The sequence below is a fragment of the Patagioenas fasciata genome, chromosome 2, assembly GCF_037038585.1.
Source record: "Patagioenas fasciata isolate bPatFas1 chromosome 2, bPatFas1.hap1, whole genome shotgun sequence".
NCBI classification, from domain to species: domain Eukaryota; kingdom Metazoa; phylum Chordata; class Aves; order Columbiformes; family Columbidae; genus Patagioenas; species Patagioenas fasciata.
This window is the reverse complement of record NC_092521.1, coordinates 159,129,559-159,145,761: the sequence shown is the minus strand read 5'-3', so window position 1 is coordinate 159,145,761 and position 16,203 is coordinate 159,129,559. Positions and strand designations below refer to the sequence as shown.

Here is a 16,203-nt window from a genome sequence, read left to right as displayed (position 1 = left end):
CCACACAATTATCTGTAATTATCTAATAACTAAATATCACACAATTGAAGAGAATATCTGCTTTTACACCATGCACAGTAAAACACCACAAAACCCTCAAAGTACTCTTGATAAAAATTCCAGATACAGTTATCCTGCTAACATCTTTGCGTAAGAAACCACCTTAAGAAAAGTCCTCCCTAGCACCAGATGGAAGGGAATGTATCTGGTCAACAGAATCACCCTCAGAAGGGGGATTTCTGGTTCAGTCCCTATTTCATGGGACTGAGGGAATAGAGTGCACCGTCAGCAAGTCTGCTGATGAGCAAGCTGGGAGGAGTGGCTGGCATGCCCAAAGGCTGTGCTGCCATCCAGAGACCTGGACAGGCTGGAGAGTTGGGCAGGGAAAAAATCTAATGAAAATGTAACAAGGGCAAGTGTGGAGTCTTGCATCTGGGTAGGAACAACCCCAGGTTCCAGTATAAATTGGGGAATGACCTATTAGAGCAGTGTAGAGGAAAGGGACCTGGGGTCCTGGTGGAGAGCAGGATGACCATGAGCCAGCACTGGGCCCTTATGGCCAGAAAGGCCAATGGTACCTGGGGTGGATTAGAAGGGGGGTGGTCAGTAGGTCGAGAGAGGTTCTCCTTCCACTCTACTCTGCCCTGGTGAGACCACACCTGGAATATTGTGTCCAGTTCTGGGCCCCTCAGTTCCAGAAGGACAGGGAACTGCTGGAGAGAGTCCAGCGCAGCGCAACAAAGATGATGAAGGGAGTGGAGCATCTCCCTTATGAGGAAAGGCTGAGGGAGCTGGGGCTCTTTAGCTTGGAGAAGAGGAGACTGCGGGGAGACCTCATTAATGTTTATAAGTATGTAAAGGGTGAGTGTCACAAGGATGGAGCCAGGCTCTTCTCGGTGACAACCAACAGTAGAACAAGGGGTAATGGGTTCAAATTGGAACACAAGAGGTTCCACTTAAATTTGAGAAGGAACTTCTTAGTAAGGGTAACAGAACACTGGACCAGGCTGCCCAGCGAGGTTGTGGAGTCTACTTCTCTACAGACATTCAAACCCGCCTGGACACCTTCCTATGTAACCTCATCTGGGTGTTCCTGCTCCGGCAGGGGGATTGGACTGGATGAGCTTTTGAGGTCCCTTCCAATCCCTAACATTCTGTGATTCTGTGATTCATGCAGACAATATAAACTTCATCACCATTTACAGTCAGGCTCATATTTGTTGGTACAGGGCAGTCTCTTAGAATGCAACTAAAGCATCATTAGCCTCAGCAGAACCCGGAACTTGGCCATCTCACTCATTGGATGAGTGGTTTATCCAGTGAGCTATTAAAAAAGAGAGCTGTATTCTTTAGATTTTTCTACTACATTCAGTTAGAGTTCACTGTTTACTTAAGCCCAGAATTTAAAAAGGAGTCTAAATACAAGATCTCTCAATTCTGCTGAAGCAGACAGTTATGAGTGTGCAGAAGTAAAAATTGCTTTCATATTCATTAAATTTTCAGCCTATGGAGACACTTAAAGAAGTTGGGTATAAGATTAAACAGGCCTAGGGAGTGTTCAAACTGTGCTGTTTTCTGGGCTTTAGACAAGTTTTAGGAAATGAAGTCCCTCCCTATTTATGCAAGATTTAGGTGGACTGCATCCCAAACTTCATTTTTTCCACTAGTCTAATAATAAACAATCTAGAACTAATGTAACTATTCATGAAGACTTCAACAAACAAAAAAGTTCTCTGATGATGCCTCTGTGACACTTCGCTTTTGCTCCTTCTTTCTTCTTTCTTAAATAAAAATGTTACTCAAGTTTATTAAGGAAACACCTTGCATGAAATCATGCTAGATTTTAACGGCTACAGTAAATGACTGCAGACCGTTGGGAGGGGGAAAAAATCTCTATCTAATCTATTTTTAGTTCTGATTAATCCTTTTCAAATGCAAATCTCACCTTTTCAAATGTGCCATGTAAGTAGAAGGATTCAAATAATTTCAGAAATCTCAATCTAAGGCTGCACAGAGCATGTTCTTATGTGAATAAACAAAAATGAGTCACCATGCACCTACTATTATTTTGATGTAGTGTTATTAAAATTATTTTTACATGAAAGTTTATATATATATATATATATATATGTATGTATGTATATTTGAGTTCTCTATTCCCTAGCACTACACATTTCTGTTTGTTTTATAAATTCATGCAGGAGAAGAAACTAAGATAACATTCAAGTACAGAAGAAGGTGCAATAAAATAAGTTCAGCTAAAATACATATATATTAAAGTGATTAGCAGCACTATAAAACTACTAATTTCTGAACTATGTGTCCAAAATAAATACAGTTTCACTTTGTAACTCCAAGCCAATACTAGCCCTATTAAAGGCTAAAGAACACACAATAAATAACAAACTTTGAAGAAAAAACAGACAGGATTACTCTGAAGAGTTTTGTTCAAATTAAAGCAAGAGGAGTTAATCTTTGGTACCTGCATACAGACAGGAAATTCACGTCTCTCAACCCTGAGCAATATATACAGCTGCAGACAGAGAATCAATAGTTACCTATGTTTTCATGCCTCCACAAAAAAAAGGGGTTTGGTAAAAGAACATATGAAACCACTGCAATCCCAGTTCTCACTGGTCATGATAACCATGTCTCTTTTGTTAACTTTAGTATATTTTCTTCCTCCTGCAGCACTATTTTAACATTTTCTCATAATGTATTTCAAACCAGTAACAAGTATACCAGTCTTAATACTGTAAAAGAACACAAATTTGGTGTTAAAGAAGAGCAAATAGATAAGAGGAAACTAGAATACTTGTTATAGAGCTTAAGAAACTAGAATTAAGGGAATATGCCCTTTATCCCCTAGCACTTCTAACTCAAATAAGAGTTAGAACAAATTATGGATGAAAAATGCAAATTTTAATTAATTCTAAAATCCCCTTGTCAGTAAGTTAATATTGCTGTTTTTTATTCAGCTATCTCAGGAATGGCAACATGTCTAAAGCTAACCTCATGTCAATCATTTTCCAGCATTGTTTCAGTTTCAAAAAAAAATCTCTCCCACACACTGAGCTCAATAAAACAGCACATTCAAGAACCATAATGCTACACTGACAGCTGCAATCAAAATTAAGGTTGAGAAGGAGCATATGACGCCGTATGGCGATTTCCTGTTCCCTTTGTCTCCGCCGTCACACGTAGTGCCAGCTCCTGCCTCGCCACCCAATTATAACAATTTCTCTCCCCTGGCTGAGCAGGATCACAGTCGGGCTCTTGTATGCACATTACTTCCATGTCACTAATGGGGAACGGTACAGGGGTACGCCCAACCCTCCATTAACCATCCCCCCGGTAGGACCACCAGGGACCTGCGTCTCCCAACCGTGAATTCCCACAGACGGACAATGCCAAGAGAGAAGGGGTCTGGTAGACACCAGAGTAATGCAAATACGATGACAACAACAGCAGCAGCTGAACAGCACTGTTGATTGTGAGTACCCAAGCAAAAGCCATCAGCACGAATTTTCCCCAAAAAGAGCAGCACTTTTCATCGGTATCAGAGTTTAAGGTTTATTATTTTTTTTAAACTTGAAACTCCATAATCTAAATGTCTATGAAAAGGGAAAGCTAGTCTAGAGACAGTGAAGACATTAATACCTTTAGTAAACCCAATCTGCACACCAAAACCAATGGAGTTGCTCCAGATATGACCTGGTCTTTCCTTATTATCATCAGGTATCTCCCTGCATCTTTTCTTTCCACAGCACAATTAATTACTATTATTACCCACAACTACAAAAATAATAATGAAATTATTATTGTCTATGTCTCCATTATGTTCAACACTTAGCAGTATCTATATCAACAGAGAGTACATGTCTAAGTACTATTTTATTAATTGAAATCAAATCAAAAGCAAGAAGCGTAAATAGTGAAGAAAACAGTTTTCACAGATTCACATCGGTGGAGATATTAGCTTCTGTCTCCCAAAGTAAAGCCAAGGTTGTTTTCACATTTATCATACAATTTCACTTTTAACCTGCTTAATTGGTTGTGCTGCTATACCAATTACACAGAAATATTGAAAAATAACAAAAATTCAAATATGTGCTTTCTTCTTTCAGCTGCTCATGTTTATCTAAACAATGGCATTCTTTCATGTGGTTTTGATTCTGTTTTTATCTTAGAGAAACTCGATGCCTCTCCAGATATACCTGACCACATCTTTAATGCATGTAAATTATATTAGCAACTATTGAAAATATTTATTTGCAACTTCTGCGTCTCAACTTATTCTATTTTAGAATTATTCATACAATACTTAAGCCCCGTGAAGGCCTAGGCAAGAAAAACAACAGCCTTTTTACTTTGCCGAAGTGTTCGGCTGTAAAACAGTAGAGCCCCATTTAAGTCCTTCATTTCTCAGCACCATGCAAATCTTCCTGCTCGGATCCTTGACCCTTTTCCTGGCCAGCCTGGCTGGGGCTGCACAGGGCTCTGAGGGCAAGTCCAGTGGAACCTGGGTCTGACAGGATAAACCCATGAGACCCTTCCAGCTCTGGTGCCAATTGAAATAAATAACATTATTACTTCTGCATCAATATACTGGCGAACAAAATTATTGTGAGTACCAAGTCCATTCAACGTAACAGATAATTATTACATATTGGCAGAAACCTATGTAATAAAATTTGATTCTTGTCAAGAAAATCTCCATATAAAGGCCAAAAACTCTCAGAAGCATTCAGACTCGAAGCCAGAACATGTTACTATTTTTGAGTGGTGACATTATTTTTTTCCCCAGTTTTTGGTGATGTTATCCATTTTGTCCCTCCACAGCGGACGATAAAATACAGTTTTCTCTGAGCTACCTTCAACTGCTGCTGCATTTCAGCCAGGAAACTCTCAGTTGTAGAGCTCAGAGACTTTCATCCCCCATGCCATGTGTTGCAAATTGTTAATGCCTACCTTTGGCTGTCAGAATGTCTGCAGAATTGGGAATGATTGTCTTTCTTCCCTATTTTCACAACAGACAAGGTCAACATATAGACGTGCCTTTCTCCAGGCTGCTTTTCCATGTTTTCCAGAGGAGCCGCAATTGTTCTCATCCCAGACCTCCATTTTCAGAGCTCAAGGACATGCTCACACGTTTACTGAAATACGTTCACATATTTCAGTGCTGCCTAAATCAAAATTGCAGCTTTAATGCTGAGGTCGCTGCGCATATAACAAAATTCATTCTTTCAATTGCCATATTTTCTACCTAAGAATGCAGCCAAAAGGTAAGATCCGGATGTTTCCTGTTGCAATAAAAGAAAACTAGAACTTCTTCTGAAAGCAATTTTGCAATACAACTCTCAATGACAGGCTAATGGCTAAAATCATAATAGAGGTTAAACCCACCTCTGGACAGTTAAGTTCACTTCCAGCTTCTCCTATAAGTTGGTGCACCACAACATTTCAATATCCCTGTATCTTTGCTTTGGAACATCTGTTCACTCTGAAAATTGTGACTAAAGATAGTTTCTACAAAATCAGAACAAAATCTGAAAGATAGTTTTGAGCTACACTTCAATGAAAATGTGCTCTAATTATTGTTTTTTCCTCTCATCATACATTGTATGGTCTTCTAGATAAAATGAAAATCTGGTACAGGTTGTATTTGAAGAAACTACTTGGAGCTATAAAGCAGTCATCACCAATCTTTTTCAATCCATCTCCTGGAAGTCCTTGAGAGCTTTGCTGCTTCCTTCCCTTTCCCACTGCATTCCTGGGCAGCAGTAACAAGTACCAGATTTGCAACAGTGAGTTTGTTGCCCTCTTTTGGAGCTTCTAGTAGGATCTCCTCTATAATATGCAAGAATTTCAGGCACTGCATTCAGCAGTGATTCACTCACACTCGCAGGCAGAGAGTTTCCATTCAAATGAACAGATGAAAGGGCTGCCTAAGGATTATGGTTTCAAATTTTCATATATTGTTTTATTATACATAAAAGTGATAATCTCCATAGAATTAAATTACCAGCATGATCTTCTTACAACCCTGATTTTAATTTACTCTAAGTAACTATCCCAGAAGGTGGAAGAAAAGCTTTTCTCTTCAGATTTCTAGAATTTCTATTATTTGAAAAAGCCAAATGAGTGCTTCATTTGCCAAGGAGATTATAAAATGCTCTCATAGGACTGAGTATGCAATGTTTCCTTCATCTCAGTTCTTGTAGGCAGCTACAAATAATTGGTTTATACAAGAGAAAGTTTCTAAGCGTTGCATAAGATTTTTCTGCCACCAGATCCGATAGTAATAAAAGAATAATATGATAATGCAAAATATACCATCTAACTTCTAAGTAGAATAGGCTGCTTTCCAAAGACTAGCACAGAACGGATACATGAAAAAGACTTCCCAAATCCTTGAGATAAATTCCATGCTATTCACTATGTCATATAATCCTTTCATAAATTGATGACCTTCAACCTTGAAAGTAGATGGTTCCATTCACAGAAAGGCTTTTTTAGGAAGGAAGAAATGCAAAGGGGGCTTCTTGCACAGTTACAACTTTAGATTAAAGTTCAACCGTAATTTAACCCGTGGTCAGTTACATCTTTAAATCAAATGGCTCTCTGCAGTGTCTAGGCCATGACATATTTATAAAAACTCGATCACATCCAATTTACAGTGAGTAAAGTTGCACCTTCAGTTCCTCTGTATCCTTCTCCCCTGGATGATGCACAGACAGGTCCTCAGTGCTGGCAGCCCAAGGAGTTTTCATGAACATGAGGAAATATTCACATACACTCCAAACAGTGATACTAGAATAAAGATGAAACTGCTTTGCTTGTTTCACTGAGCTTTGAGCCCACCTGTTATTAGCTGGAAATCACATCAAAGTGCATGTGAATATTCCAGATCTAACCCAAAAAGCCTGATGTTAGTTCTACACTGTGAAACAGTTCGCTCTACTACACGAATCCTCTGCAATCTCCTTTTGGAATAAGTGGCAACCTTTCATTTTCTGTCAAAATATCACTTATTTTTCTGTTCCACTCTCCTTTTCTATCTTATTACTTCTTTCCAAGTCGCCTTACACCACTCTAAACTTTTGTTCATTCACCTCATAATGAATGATCTCTTTAGTATGCAGAAATCGGTTGTAATGCAGGATTGTACCATGCTAAGAATGGAGATATTGCCCAAATAGTAGTTAACAATGCATATAAAAGCAGCAGGTCTTCCTTTGCATTTTATTTTATCCATTTCATTTCATGCTAGCAGTAGGATGACAGCCTTATTGTCATGAAAAATACAGTTCCTGGGAAAGGGCTTTTGAAGTGTCTTCAGTCTGGGGATTAAAACATCACCTATAACAAGGTAGAATTGGTCAGAAATGTCCTGGCACTTGCATAAGTGTAGAAAATTAACTGGATATACAGGTTACAAATATTCCAGCAAATTATCTCAGATCAACCGTTCTTCATGTATTTTTAAATGCCTACAAGCAGAACTGATCTTGCAGCTCCACACAGTAGTTCTCAGCCCCATTTTATGTAACTGCTGAACTCTCATTGTTGTTTCTGAAAAATCAATTTTCGGCTGTCAGAGGAGTGCTTTCAATTGCGCACGCAAAGTCAATACCCAGGAGTGCAAAACCAGGTAGCACAGCACAGGTTGCAGGTGCAAATCCCTCTCTACATTTGGTTCTGAACTAAGTCTCTAAGACCAATTTACAGACCACTGTACAAGGCAGTATGGAAGGAAATTGAGAATGAGTCAGTGCAAAGGCTTCTGCAGGATATTCATGATGTATCTTGAGGGAACTGGCTTTTTTAGCCTTGAGAACAGGAGGCTGAGGGGAAAATGAAAGGGCTGTCAGGCATTGGAACAGGCTGCCCAGGGAAGTGGTGGAGTCACCATCCCTGGAGAGGTTTAAAAGGTGTTTAGATGAGGTTCTTAGGGACATGGTTTAGTGCAAGAGTTAGGTTATGGTTGGACTCGATGATCCTGAGAGTCTTTTCTAACCTAAATGATTCTATGCTCACACAGAGAAATCTGACATACTTGAAACATTTTCTCTAGCAAGGGCCTTTGGTCCCCTGCTCACCATGCTCTGTCCTGCATCAAGACCAATACAAATTAAAGCAGAAAAAAGGTTTGTGGGTTTTCTTCGTTCTGTTTGTTTGTTTGTTTTTAATGCTAGGCAGAAAGTTTGTGCGGAATCATATCCTCCATTTCCAACGTTAAGCCACTTCTCTTGGAATGTAAATTCCTCCAGGAAGAGGCCGTGTATTGCACACATTTGTACAGTCTCTTTCTACATCAATAACTACAACCGTAACAATAATTGTTATTGTTGCTATTATTATTAATAAAAACACAGCAGCTGCAGAAGTTAGGGTTCCCTTAGGAACCTTGTAAAGATCTTGGTGGCTGAAAGCTGGAAGTTTCCCAGGCAAGTACGTTAGCCAAGTCAGTTTGCCTGAAGCAAAGATGAACAATCTGCAGGTCACACTGCTCCCCAAAAAGCTGATTAGCGCTCCTTGGGTTTCATTTTGAATTCACCCCATGCACAGAAAATACACACTGTGAATTCCTGCAACCCTGAAAGGCAACGTAGCATTTTCAGCCAGAGGAGTATTTGAATCATCCTTTTTTATGTTCTTGTGCACATAAACCTTTTGGGTTTTGACCTTCCAAGAATTGCAATGGAGGCTGAAATGCACTTTACTATACATTGTGTGACACATGTTTTTACATTTAAGCGTTTTTAGCCTTTGCATCTCAGGGCTCTGACTTACAAGTCAATTACAATTAAAAAATTACATATACGTGTCAGCTAAAGGGTAGCGTATGTGCATGTATTTAGCTGCTGTCCAGGAGTAAAAATGAGATTATTTGACTTATTTTAGTCAACAATGAAAAGGATTTCGTGAGAGCAGCTCTGACTGACATAATTTCCTACCTGGTATTCATTTTTCCTGCCTTGTTTCATGCAGTTAATACTTCAGTGAGTTTTAATAACATTTTTGGACAATTCATGTAATGCTGATTCACTGATTCACGTTGATGCTTTGTCAGCTGCACACACTCTGATCTCTAGTTCTTTCTAGCTTCTTTACTGCTTTCTGGGTTTGTTCTCTCTGAAAACTTAAAATATGACATGCTACAAGCTGTGATTCAATTTTACCACAGTGTTTCACAGTGCTACTAAAAAGTGAATTTTTTTAAATCTCCGAGTGACTTTTTAAGCAAGATTGTTGACAAATTAAAATGTTTACACTGGAAGAGCTAGTACAATCAGATACGAACTGAAAACCTCTAAAATTTCAGTCTTTGTGAGCACAGTTCCAGCTGATGTCCATTCACAACACATCACTTCATTCAAAAAGCTATATCACTTTTTGCTCACAACCACCAAGAGATGCTAGGTTTAAGTGTCATTTACTGAAAACTCTGACATTAACAAAATTCCTCAAAACATTGCACAATGACATGGAGTTAGGGACATGGTTTAGTGCCAGAGTTGGGTTATGGTTGGACTCAATGATCCTGAGGGTCTCTTCCAACCGAAACGATTCTATGATTCTGTGATATAACAACATAGCACCGAAATAAAATACACAGAATGAAGATAAAATTGCTATCATTCTTAGGAGAATTTTTGCCTTTGCATATTCTATGCTTAGCTAAAATCTGAATATTCCAAAATAGCTCCACTAACTTCATGCCACCAGGGGCTAATGTTAACTGCCCAGACCTGCTATACCCACTGTGCTCAGTCAGAGCAAGAGAAAATGTCCTCTGATCAAAGACCCTGGTCTGAGGTGTCATCTGGACCCTCTGGCTGAGCCACAGGGCAATGAGCTCCAGGAGGGGGGACTGAAAGCACCTTTGCCATCTTTTGAATCTGCCCTTCGACCTGCAATGCAACACAACTCACTTCTCTATCTGCAACACGGGTATAACAAAACACAATTTCAGGGGTTAAAGTTGTATTGCATTTTGTGAGGCATTTGAATATTGTAGAACTGGGTTGGCATAAACAAAACACAGTGACAAAAACAGAGTCCACCAAGAGCTACTGCCATGTGTCATTCGTGTCATTAACTAAGTGGGAGGTAGTTGCTTTTTTTCATTAACTGCAGTGTTTTTTCTACTGCTTAAGGACTGGCAACTAATATCAAGGAAGTGAAAGTATTTTCAAAAATACTCACTCCAGAAATTTGCCCATCAGCTCTTTTGAATGGCACACAAAGCAGCAAACCTCCTTCAGAGCTAATGCTGAAGTTAGCCAGCAATTATGTTAAAGCATTTCAAAAACATTGGCGGCATAGCTCACATTTCTCGCTTTCACTTAGTATTGGTACACAAGGTAAGTCTTCTGATCAGTGGCTGCCAACTTTAAGCAGCAGCGATATATTTCTAAATAATCAACTGCTACCTATTAACATGCTTTTGATGTGGTGGAACATTCATGTGCCTAATTTTCCACTTCCTCAGGGTACCCTGGTTAAAGGTCACATGCATTTTTCTCCCATGTTAAGAAAACAACACCTGCGTATTAACGCTTTTTAAGAGAAACATTAATGTGATAAGAAAGGACCACTGAATATTCTATTAGTCTATAAACTGCTCCAATAGGCACATTAAAATAATACTGGAAAATGTAATGCAGCCTTAATTATTAGAAGTGTTACCCCTCTGTTTATAACAGTCATAATAGGCAAAACCTGCAGCAATCAATCAGATTGCTCCAATAGCAGTTTAAGCTAATTCGCAACAAAACACAAAGTCAAAAAGCCAGACTATCGCACGTATTTTACAAGTATACTGTTATTTAAGATCTCTGTTTCATTGCCCAGATTTCTGATTCTTCATAATTTAACTATGAGCAAATGTCCCTGTAAACGTATCCGAGAGTTAAGGTGTCCAAGAGCTCTATACATTAGGAACAGATAAGGAGAGATGTAAGAATAAAACCACAAAGAATTCCCCTTTTCTTACTCCAAAATGCTTGTGGTTCAGTTCCCCAAATCCGTAGCTCAGCAAGGTAATCTACCTAGAAAATGTTTGCTATCATGGCCCCAAAGGCACAAATCATCTAAAGGAAAGAACAATGAATGAATAAACTATCAACAATGTTGTGCTTCACCCATTTACATGCTACAAATCTGGTATTCCCTATTTATAGCACCTCTCACAGCATTAGCACTATCAAAAAGGAAAAGTTTGTTTGTTTGTTTGTTTTTCCTAGAGAAATGGTCATTTTAGTTTACAATTTAGCACTTTGTTGCAAGGAGTAAACTAGAACCTGGGATTAACCTGTTTTAGTTACTACAACAAATAAAACGGAAACACAGGGCATTGCAAATTCAACACTTTATTGTTAATTTGCTATTCCTAGTCACCATTTACTTCTATCTCTATATATTTCATAAACTATATTTATAGTTGTAGTTTTTACTTTATTTACATGTGACACTTGAAAGAAACTATTTCCGTCAGTTACCCCTTGACTAAATTCCAAAGGTTCAAACATATAAACTGAAGGAGTCTGCCCTGACAGTCAAGTAAGACTGTAGCTTTTGTGCTTTACATTATATTTAGCAGTTAGCCAGGTTTGATTTATTTTGCTATATGCAGTACAAAGGTACGCCCTTGAATCTTTGACATTTTTAAAAGCTAAATGTACTCTGTGTTTTTCAGAAAGATAACTTTTGATCATCCTGTTTGCCTGAAAGTACATTAAAATTGGTCAAAATTTCTAAGATTACAGCAAAGATACTCCTATGCCACATTGATATACTGTTAAAACCAATTAAGTTTCTCTTTCCTCATCCATTCTGTATTTAGAAAAAAAAAATCTGTCACGTTTATGTACTTTGTATGTGTGTGTGATGTTTTGTATTTTTCTGTGATCCTAAATTACAGCCACCGATAAAGACGATTGTCTCAACACACCAGATTCCAGTTGCCCAAGCAGTCACCAGGAGTCCTTGCTGCCACCACATCTCCTGCACTGTCCTCAGGGCCTTCACGTGCCACCCAGGATTCCCTCAGTGGTACCCAACACAGAAGCAGGGCCCCTATTTTCCGTGGATCTCCTAGAGCAGGGGTGTCAAACTCATGCTCACCGCGAGCCACATCAGCCTCACAGTTGCCCTCAAAGGGCCAGACATAATTTTAGGACTGTATGCATGTAACTATTCCCACATTGATACAGTCCTAAAACTACATTCTGGAAAACAACAAAAGGCCAAACTAAACGTCCCAAATAGAAATCCCCCGGCTCCAGGAGCCAAGAAAATTAAGTGAGAGAAAGATCAGAAAATCCCGACTGTCCTCAAGTATGAAGCATGACCCTAATGGGCTGGAACACTCTCATTGATCAGTCTGGATGTCAGTCAAGCTCTGCCCCATCCACACCCCCCTTCCTCTATGCCTTACACCTGTGGGCAGAGCCCTCGGTGCATCCTTGGCTCTCAGACCAAAGCAATTAAAAACATTAGCTCTGTTCTGGGGTGTTAATTCTTGTTCTCAAATTAAGTCTAAATAATGACCATGGCTAGCTACAAAAAAGAAAGGTTCCTAACTGCATAAAGAAAATTAACTTATTTTCAGTCAAACCAGCACACGTGGGTACTATTCTGTGTGGATAAACATGCCACGATAACCCTTTCTCTCCATCAGTACTGGTGAAGTTTAGCCGGACAGTTGCCCAGCACAGGTTTTACCCCAATTCTCTGTGCAAGATAATGCTCCTGAATGGTAACTCAACTATTGCAGTGACAAAGCTAAAATAGACCCTTTTCCACTTTCTCCACACGAGCCTTGGATAGCTAAGGGGAATAGGAAGCAGTACAAAATTTTTTAATTACTTCTGCTATCATTCACATTAATGCTATGTCACACAAATCTAGTAGTCCAAATGAGGATTCTAATGGTTGCAAATCCTATTTACTTTTGCTATAAGTTCTTCAAATGCCACCTGAGCAACATAAACCAGCTCTGTCAAAACAAAACTTTGGCTCATGAAAGAACAGCTTCTAGTCAGATATTATGATTCAGTTAACCTTAGCTATCATACCAAACACCCTCATGTACACAGCCTAAATATATCCCTACTCCTATTATTCTTTGCAGTATTGTTGTTAGCCAAGAGAAAGTTTCCCTGACATAGTTTTGACAATTCCACAATTAATTTGTCTTCATTTCATTGTGTCCTTAATAACACTATGTAGGCAATGGATGACAAGTCTTCCCAAGTGGAATGAAGCAGAAGTGAACTCACATCCCTAATAAATTGTTTATTGAATATTTATTTTTACTTGGATGACAAAGTGCTAGTGAATCCACTGGTGGTAAAACCCATGCTTACATGCTATAGCACAACATTTATTGAAGCTGCTATTCTTGCCAACTCTAGATCACATTTATAAATCTTCAAAACAAGCCCTGGTAAATGTCACTTCTTCTTAAATGCTTGGTAGAATCAATGACAAGTGATGCTGCTTTTGCCCTTGAAGAATTCACGTGTTTGGATCTAAGTCCACATTCTGAAAACCTGTTCAGAAGCACAGGTGGTGTAAACACGCGTGCAATGTACCAGAAACAGAGGAGAACGAAAGGAAAAGTTACTCTAAATGCAAAAGCTAAACACAAACAGGAAAGCTTGCCTGTTTTTTTTCTAGACCTTCATTGTCAGCTCTGTGAAATACGCTACTACAAAGCCCATTAACATGCTTGAATTCTGCATTTGAATATATTGCAGTGGTGTTCCATATGCTACCCAAAACCACTCAGTTGGTTTTGATATGTTTTTAGTATTACACTAAGGAGCTTTTGAAATAAATATCAACATAAAATATAGTAAAAAAAATAGAGTCATGATACCTAATTTTGAAACTATCCCAGCATAACATCAGGCAATATCATGTGCTGTTTCTTATGTATGTATCCTTCATTTACTGAACAATAATTCTGAATTGTTATTTTATCTTCAAGTTCAAAGAGAAATGAAATACAAAAACTGAGCAGCATAGTAAATGGTCTCCTAGCTCCCCTAACTTCTTAAATGCTGCCAGTGGATTCTATGCTGTGGAAGAATCTGCTCGGTGTCAGTGGGATGCCCATCTCCACAGAGCAGAGCTGCTCTGCTGAGTCGCACAGCCCAGACTTGCTGCCACATCTGACATGGTACAACACAAATGCTTTTCCAAAGGAAAGTATTGCGAAGTTCTCATTTTCCAGCTCGTTTTGTAATGCCACGGTTTAAAAGACTGTGGGGTAGTCTGCTCAGGGCTCTGAGTTATACAGCAAATAGTATTCTTCAGGATCACGTCAACTTAATAACATGTTTCTGCAGCAGAGCCGCAGTGAAATCTCTTTTTGCTCATGGTGGATTTCCCGAAGTTAGGGGAATTTTCCTGAGAAGAAATGTTGTCAGCACAAGATCCACCAACGGAGAGTCCCTCTCCTTCAGTGTTAAAATGCTCACAGCACCTTATACCCTCCCAACCACAAGGACCCAGAGATGCAGCAGCCCACACGCACTCCTATGAGCATCTCTCCTTCAAGGGAGAAACTGGAAGTGCGGTTCTTCCAGTTTGACCCATGTCTATCTTCGGTGCACTTCCCTCACCAACTATGACCAGCATTTCCTTTCTTAATAAAACCTACACTCATTTTCACTCTCAAATGGTGCTGAACATGTTAATTAAACAGAAAATAACTGGCAGTGTTTGTCAAAGAAATGACATTGTAATGATAGGTGAAATCTTGGCACAACATTCATTGATAAAATATAAAGTGAAATGGAAAAAAAACCCACATTGATTCAAATCAAGACATGCTCATTGCTAGAAGTTGTCACAGGTGAAAAAAAAAAAGCCACTACTGCAGTCTCCATCTATTGATGGCTGCCAGGCTGCTAATTGCCTCAGAAAACTGGCTTTAAAATGGGAATGGTTCATAAGCAAAGAAAAACCACAGCCTAGATGGTGATGACAAGCAAAAAAATCACTTCTATCACACACAGATCCAGCAAAAGAGAGGACAAAAAAAGACTGAGATACTCTCTTTTTATTTCTGAGTTAAACAAAACATTAAAAAAACAGTAGTTTTAATCCTTTCCTATTCTTTATATTATAGTAATATTTGATAGACACACAGGTAGAATGAATAACCTAAGTCATCAATTTTATTCTGTTTAGTAAAATCCCTGGGGACAGTACGTTGTAGGTGGTACGAAGAGGTTTATTGTGCTCTATGAGACTTTAGAAAATGTGATTACTACAGTACTGCATTGTTTTATTTTAAATAAAAGATAAACCCCTTGCACTTACAGTTTAGATTTCGGCTTGATGTCTACACACAGTGATTTGTAGAGCTTATGAAAATGCTGAAGCAAATACCACTTCTTTCCCTAATTCCTGTATGCTTTTTTAAATGGTTATTTTAATGTAACAATAGCAGGATACTTTGGATCTTTGCAGAAGAGGAGGATTACACGGCAGCCACTAAATACTGGTGAAAGCATCACACATTGTACAAAGTTTCCAAGCACATAATGCAAAGAGTCTTTCATTTTATCTGCCAGCCCCAAAGATATCTCAATTGATAAAATGAAAGATTCCAGCCCCCTGTTTGAAAACCACTGAGAGCCAGGTGCCAAGATGCTGCAAAACTGCCCTTTCACTGACTCTCTGTGCCTATAATGGTGAAATGAAAACCTATTGGAGGCAACAACTTCTCACTCTTTGTAGCTCTAATTGCATGCAACTATAACTGATAGCTCTGATTTGGAATAATTTGGGGGCATTTTTAATGTTCCCTAAGTGCAATGAATTAAGGAGATAGAATAAGTCTTGAGGGAAGAAATGCAACCTGTTCATGGCATGGACTGCAATGAAATCTAAATAAGATACAATTTCCTATTACATAAGACTGTGTTTAATCATTTCATATTCTTCACTGTCCTCCCTTTATCTCCCCACAACATGTTTCGGATTGGATGACAGAGATGAAATATGACAGGTTGTTAATCTGCAAAACAATTGAAAAAAATGTTATTTTTTGCAGAGGCAATCCCACATTCAACTGCTGCCTGATTTAGAGTTTCCATCTGGACAACTGGCACTCACTATGGATCAGACTACCTCAAAATGTAGCACAGAGGCTCTGGCAAACTCTGATTTAGATACTCA

The 16,203-nt window shown here is 38.9% G+C and overlaps 1 protein-coding gene across 1 annotated transcript in view; it reads right to left on the bottom strand.

Annotated features, from left to right (window-relative positions):
• The window catches only part of PTPRN2 (protein tyrosine phosphatase receptor type N2), a 651,416-nt gene that overhangs the window by 427,106 nt on the left and 208,107 nt on the right, over nt 1–16,203 (bottom strand).